Below are 7,919 nucleotides of genomic sequence, written 5' to 3'. Positions count from 1 at the left end.
AATCAAAAATCATGATATGGCTCCTGGTAAAACACCATGATCAGAGACTACTGCAGGGCCAGTATCAGGGCTCACAGTATAAAACGGAGGCCTGGGACAGTGTCGCCTGTGACTTCACCAGTGCCACATGCATCCCCCGGACTGGTGAACAGGTCAAGCACCACCATGCTGACCTGAAGTGGTAGAGGGGGGATGTACTGAAACAGTGGATCCAGGAGTCTTGGCAGATGGCCAATGCCCCAGTACTGAGTAAGTATTCATTCTACTAAGTAGTAAATAATTGCCTAGTTTGTGTATACTATGGAATGGTATGGCTAAATATCAATGCATTTCTCTGACAGTTGCAGATGAGCAGGCTGTGAACCAGCAAGCTCATGATGCTAGGCTGCAAAGGCTGTGTCGCAAGGCAGGTTAGTAATCAGTCTGCATGTACTGTCATAACAAAAAATATAAGAGCCTTAGAAAGTGTTGTACCAGTAGAAATAAATGTGTAATAGTCTGTGAATAAAGGTATAACCCCTGGAGTGCTTCTGTTTACTCTTATCTCATATGTTGGCCATCTGTTCCATACTATAAATAGTAGTGTTGTATCTCAAGCAGTGTCACCCACACTGCAGTATGCAGATAAAATGGGTATGAAGTCCTGAATAACAATGTTGGAAGTGTCAAGAGGTCAGTCATATCGTACAAGTTAGGGGACTTAGAAAACAGTCAAAAGCTTTACACCAATTCCCTGATAGCACAGTGTACTGTGATGTTAGTTATAATTTTTTGTCACACACAGCAGGGGTTTGAATCCTGGGAGTGCTACTAAGTTGTATGCATAATCATACCCCACAACTGTACATATTTTGATACAATGTTCAGATAGAAAGCTGTATGCATAATTACACCCAACTGTACAGAATTTGCTAGAATGTTCAAATTGTAAGTTGTATGCATATTCATACCCCACAACTGTTCCAATCTGTCTAGCATGTCCAGATAAAAGGCCCATATCACCGGCTTGGTACCCTGTTCCCCTGAAAATTCAGTGTGATGATCCAAGAAATGTAGGCAGTTGTCAATGACATATAACTGATAGTCAAATGTGTACATAGTCAGAGAATGTATATGAAAATTAACCTGTTATTCTAGCACCTCAACCAAAGTGTATGACAACAATTCTCAACATATGTTGCATTAACACCTGCAGCCTGTCACGCCTGTATGTAAGACACAGGTCACATATATAATAATCTATAAACATACCCATGTACAATATAAGGCCATTGAGTAGTGTAATAATAGCATGCAAGGGAAAGATCACTGCAGTGACTAAGAATGTTGTGAAAACTACAAGGATGTATTATTTGTTAATTGAACCCTCTCGCTCACCCCTACAATATGTGCATAATAACCAAATGACACTCCTTAACTGGTGTGTATACATTCCAAACTTTTGTTGGGACATATCTCCTAATGGTTTATAAATATTCACATTTGTTTCTATGCATGTGCCATGTTAGAATACACCCATATTGGTGGCCTGTTGCCATCAATGAAACCTGCATGCTCCTGTAATGGCCACGGTTGTTCCATATATGCATGTGGTCTGCTTGCTCTGCAACTGTGTTAAATCTGGTGTGTCAGGTTAATGGGAATACCAATGCATGCTGTCATAACTAATCCTGAATGCTGTTGACTGTTACTAACCCATATCTGTCATAAACCTGCGAAAACACAGCTTGTATGGGAAGGCTGGTCCCAGCGGACCCACCTGTCCCACCTCAGCTGGCCATGGCACTGGGACCTCCTCCTCCGTGGGCCCTGCACCACCTTTGGTGGAACTGCTGCAGGAGATGGGGCTCACCTCCCCCTCAGAGCGGGCATGGAGGGGAACCTGTCACCCGTCAACAGGTCCAGGCCATGGTGCATAAGGAGCTCAATCTGGAGTATCTGGAGTGGCTACACCAGCTTGAGGGCTGAGTGGCACTATTAGAGGGTGAGCCTGCCCCCCTACACAGCCCTCAGCACAGCCACCTTCGGGTCCGTGAAGGTGCAGTGGTGACTGGCCATGGGTGGGGACCTCAGTCCCACTGTTTCCAGTTGGCGGTTCATGGGCTTGTAACTTCCAAACACCCCTCCCTGTCCAAGGTGTTTACCCCCACATGTGTCATATACTGGCCCTGTATGCATCTTGTGTGTCTTGTCTGTTAACCTACCCAACTTACCTCCCCAAATATACCTACTACCCCTCCCCAACATCCCACTCTCACCTGAAAAAAAAGGGCAGTCTGTTCCCACAAAAACATCTCACCTCATACATAGCTATCCATTTTGCACGTGTCCATTGGACACATAATCTGGTCTAATTGGCATCACAATGAATATTTGTTGCCCGCACCCCTCTCCCAGGGGTTTGAGGGTCCAAATGTACCTGCAAATTTAGTGTATATGCACAGCTGTTGCTGTAGAAGAAATGGGCAGCTATGGACCTTTCCTATACCCTTCCTGCACATGCCTAGCTATTTTCCCCTACTGTCTTTTCTTCTTTATGCTCGGTTTTTCACCACTTTCCTATCAACCCCTTTTTCTCTTCCTTTAAAGAAGTTAGTGTGGGGGTAAGCGGCAGTAAGCACTTTTAAGCAGTGGTAAGCGGGTTTGCGCGGGGGTAAGCTATGCCTACACAGGTTGAGAAGTTTGAAGCTAACTGACTGTAAGAAAAAATAAGCGGAGGTTAGCAGTGCTTACCATTGTGCAAACCCATGCAAACCCACTTACAACTCCTTAAAAGTGCCTTAATCACTCTGAAGCCAATGTCCCTTGTTCTGCCCAGCACAAAATGAACTGCCTCTCCAAGACTTGAGCCCAGGACCCTGCACTCCATATACAAAGTGATTTACCACTAAACTATGGCAGATATACAAACCTGCTGTTTTCACAAACAAATCATCCAACACAATCAGTGAACAGTACAGGAAATGTAGTAATATTATACCACACAAACCCTTAATGCAAGAATTCTGGACAAAGTGTACCAAAATGTGGGTACAAGTAGGGATATATGTCAAATACTGCTCAAATGCACATAAAATGTTGCTAGCTACACAGTTATATGTATTATAACACATACTGTGAAGGAGATGAAGTCTGAAACACAAAATTGTTGGCACTAGATACTGAATACGGTCCTGAGATCATCCATGTCAGTTGCCAAGAGAATGAGGTACAGGCCAAAAATATGAGCCGAACATGCATGGACATATGGACAGATATATATCTGGAAATGTAGACAGATAGCTATATGTATATATATATATATATATATATATATATATATATATATATATATATATATATATATATACATGTGTGTGTGTGTGTGTGTGTGTGCGTGTGTAAAAAAGAAAACAGCCGCACCCAAACACTTCTAAAACCAATAAAATTCTTAGCAGTTTTACTGAAGAGGTAAGCGCTTTCACACATTCACTGTGCTTCATCAGACCCAATGTGACAAAACAACTCAACAGTTAAATAAAGAGAATCATCAATTAACCATTCAAAACAGCCAATAGAAATCAAGTACTGAGACATACATTAAAACAACAGGATGTCATTTAAAGAGCCCCCTAGCTTTTAGGATAGGTTTAATGGAAGTTCTGCCATTGATGCCTGGAAACTTATCTGCCTGCATAGTCACGATCCAAGAAAGTTCACGGCTTTCCATGTAGTTCCTAAATTCACCCCCATGCTTGTCTTGAGTCAAAGTTTCAAAACCCGTAAAATCAAAAATATGGTCACTGCCATATTCCATACAATGTTTGACCAAAGCATTATGCTCATCAAAATTATGTACACAATACAAGTGCTCCCTCATTCTCTCCATAAGGGATCTATTTGTCTTGTCTATATAGAAGCAAGTACATACCCTGCATTTGGCCAAATAAATGGGATTTCTGCTGCAGCAGTCAGCATTCACTTTAAAACAATACTCATGATGTGTAGTCAGGTGAACAAAAGTCACTAATGGATCTATATGTGAGCAATAATTAAATCTCGAACAACGTCTCCTGCTAAAAGCGGATTTAGGCTTCACACTTCCTGCTGATGTATACTTCTTAGAACTTTAGTTGCCTCTTTAATGACTTCTTATTTTTAAAAGTGAACCTCTGATGTTCACCTACAACATTCCAGATCTGGTCATCAAGCTGTAAAATGGACCATTTATTTTTCACAACTTCTATGATACTATTGATGTCACTAGTGTAAAACAAAGGCATAGAAAGTGCTTCATTTCTAGAGGCCATGGAAACATGCTCTGAATGTATGACATCGGAGGTAGATGTTTGGCTCCTATGTTTCCTATGCCTAACAGTATCATGTATTGCATCATCATCTTCCTTGTGACAATAGCCCCTATCCAAAAATTCAGGCCTCAAACCAAGCAGGTCATGTTCAAATAGTGCATCATTGTTGTTGAGCCTCGAAAGTCTCATACCCTGGCTTTTAACTATGTTTTTAAACACATGGCCAGGGTGCATGCTATTCTATTGCAGCAATGTATTCTTCCTACAATCTTTTCTGCGTAAAGTGGTTGTGAGTCCACAGGAATCATTAACCATGATCTTAACATCCAAAAAATCCATTTCCCTATCTGACACTTTAGATGTAAAAGATAAAAAAATGCGTTGTGTTCTGTATGAAACCAATAAATTCTTCCAATTGCTGGCATGTACCATCCCAAATTAAAAAGAGGTCATCCACAAACCTCCTGTAAAATTTAATAAGTGGACTGTAAATAGATCCAAAAACAAAAGTGCTCTCCCATTGAGCCATGACCACATTGGCGTAGCTATTAGCACAACAAGTGCCCATAGCTACGCCAATCTTCAGCAAAAACAACTGATCATCATAAATAAAAATATTGTTCTCTAGTACAATCTCCAAAAAAGAACAAATTAAATCAATAGTGATCAAGTCATATTCACTGTTAAAGCTCAGGAACTCCTTAACCATGTTTATACCCAGATAATGAGGTATGCAGATGAACAAAGACACTACATCGAGGCTCACTAAAAGATACTGTCCATTGAAGCACACATCCTTAGTGTGCTCAACCAGGCTATCCAGAAACTGCTGTGTATCTCTCAACACCTGTGTTTGTTCATTCAACACTGGTCTCAGCTTCTTCTCTATAAATATAGAGAAAGGTTCCGTAATCCACCCTTTCCCAGATAGAATCGGTCTAAAAGGGGATGTGTCAAGCATTTGTGTATCTTAGGCAGCCTCTGATTTTATTACTGTGATTTTGTTACATGAGAAAGTGAATGCAAGTATTTCTGATTGCTTTCAGAGTAAATTGATTTTGAAAGACCTTTATACCTATTTAACAGGGTGTGTGTGTGTGTGTGTGTGTGTGTGTGTGTGTGTGTGTGTGTGTACATACAAGTGTACCTTGGAATGCAGTTTGTCTGCATAGCTCACTATTGTGGGCCTAACCTCTTGCTGGACAGAGGTATGCTTATCATGTGTTGTCCATCCACCACACAGGTCCTGTGTCAGATATTACACTGGCAGAGTGTGTGTTGCATGCTATCAGTACATAGCTACATCCATGTCTATTCCTAACCTCAATTCCTTGACTAAGGGTATGTTGTAGACTATCCTGTAACACCAGCAACTTGCTTAGTGTATGGCACCAGTGTTCCGTATATGTGCATGTGTTCCAGCCTCTGTCCCCCATCTACATACCAAGCTTTGCACATATGTCACACTGTTGGGTGTTGTTCTGTGGTGGGCTGTGAGTATATCACACTGTCAGTGCTGCCATTAGTCCACTGCTGTTGTATCCCCCACACATAGAGTGGGGCTGTGGCCATATATGTGTGGGCATCACCTACACAACACATGTGCACCCTTATGCACTGCAGAGGCCAGTCTATCTAACAATGGTATATGGGCCTGTATTACTGACTCTAGATGGGGAGCACCATAAATGACCTAGGCTGGTACAAAATGTGGGAGTATCAGGAGTGAGCTGCCACAAGATATCTGGATGTACAGTAACATATACTCCACCTATATTGACATTAACTACATGACTTGGGTTACTGCAAGCCTACTGCCTCCAACCATACAGACTGTTTTGTGCATTATGCCTTGTTATGTACCGGGTGTAACCCATTTGATCACAAAACTTCATTACCTCCTACGAAGTTTGTACAGTGTGTAGACAGAGGCTGCTGAACTACACACCTGCAGTACATACTGTTGATTGTGTGGTACCCTGTAGCCCAGTCTGTCTGCACTATTGTACATTCTGAAGGGCTTGGCCTGGACAGCAACAGTTGTGAAACTTTCCAGACTACTGTATTAGTGTAACTGTTTCACAGTTGCAGTACTCCATTTATATAGTTGTCAGTATTTGAACAGCTATATGACATGGCTTATAGAACTGTTATAGTACACAATTAAAGGATTCCCATTTCTGCAAACCTGTGTGTGGTGTCTTTCCTATGACACGTCTATGGGTATATGTTGGAGGCAACGATTGACATTAGTATGTTTCGCCCATACATTGTCCAGTTGTTCAGGTGTTAACTGTAGGCATAGTGGCTGTTCCATATTGTGTGCACCTCCTACAAATGTATCTTAATGTACATATATCTGCACGTGTATGTGTAGTCACATGTATATATATATATATATATATATATTTACATATATATATATATATATATATATATATATATATATATATATATATATATATATATATATATATATATATAAACATATATGTATATCTGTATCTGCATATCTGTGTCTGTGTATCAATATCCTGGGGATGTTGATGGATTCCACATATTACATGTCCTATGGGAGGCAGACTGTACTTGGTAGTTTATTGCAGGGTGCATGTGTTTGGCTGTGGGGGGATGCCTATTTGTACAAGATGTATAGTATGTGGGGCCTCTAAACCCCATTAACGGTGCATGTGGACATAGGTGTATTCAATTGCTATCTACAGATGTATGGTCATATATATACCTATAAAGATATATTTATCTGCTAACAGATATATAACTATATGTGCATATATAGTTATATATATATATATCTATATATATATATATATATATATATATATATATATATATATATAGGTTCATAGGTTCATAGGTTCATACTAGGCTATCTGCCCGAGGGCATTTACAAGCCTAGCCCATAGTTTTGTGGCTTACGCCACCCCTTTAGTATGGGGAACTATACCCATTATTTTGCTGTGCCTCTGTTGAGCAGTGACACTGAGGTAATCCCTGGGGTATATCTGCGATCTCCCATCCATTGGTCAAGATTTCTCTTGAACAAGGCCAGCGAGGTGCTCTGCCTCACATATACCGGGATTTTATTCCACAGCATAGGGAGTCTTTGGGTGATGAATCTATCTATATATATATATATATATATATATATATATGTATATATATATATATATATGTATGTATATAGAGTTAGTAAAACAACATATATATTTATATCCGCAGTAAAAACCAAACGGTGCTGGCAAGAGTTACCTCCAACAACAATAAAATGAACAGTAAAAACAAAGCAGGAGGTAGCAGCCACGGCTATGTAGAATAACAGCTTTATTAGTAAAAGAGGTGAGTGCTTTCGTGGCACCAGTCACTTCATCAAACAATCAAAGAAGAGTAAAGCACAGCATTTATACCAAGCTTATCATTGCCATCAAATGCCCAATTAATCCTTAAAGCCATATACTTAGTATAAAAAGTTTTATATCTAGTGTGAAAAATTTTAAAACCTTAAAATTAAAAACAGCTCAACAATAGAAACAGCATACTATATCATACAACTTAATACATACAATATAAAAGTATAAATATATATAAAAGTATAAAAATATATAAAAAAGT

This window comes from Protopterus annectens, chromosome 3.part0, assembly GCF_019279795.1.
Source record: "Protopterus annectens isolate FY-2018-M chromosome 3.part0, PAN1.0, whole genome shotgun sequence".
NCBI classification, from domain to species: domain Eukaryota; kingdom Metazoa; phylum Chordata; order Ceratodontiformes; family Protopteridae; genus Protopterus; species Protopterus annectens.
Note: the sequence above shows the minus strand (reverse complement) of the source record.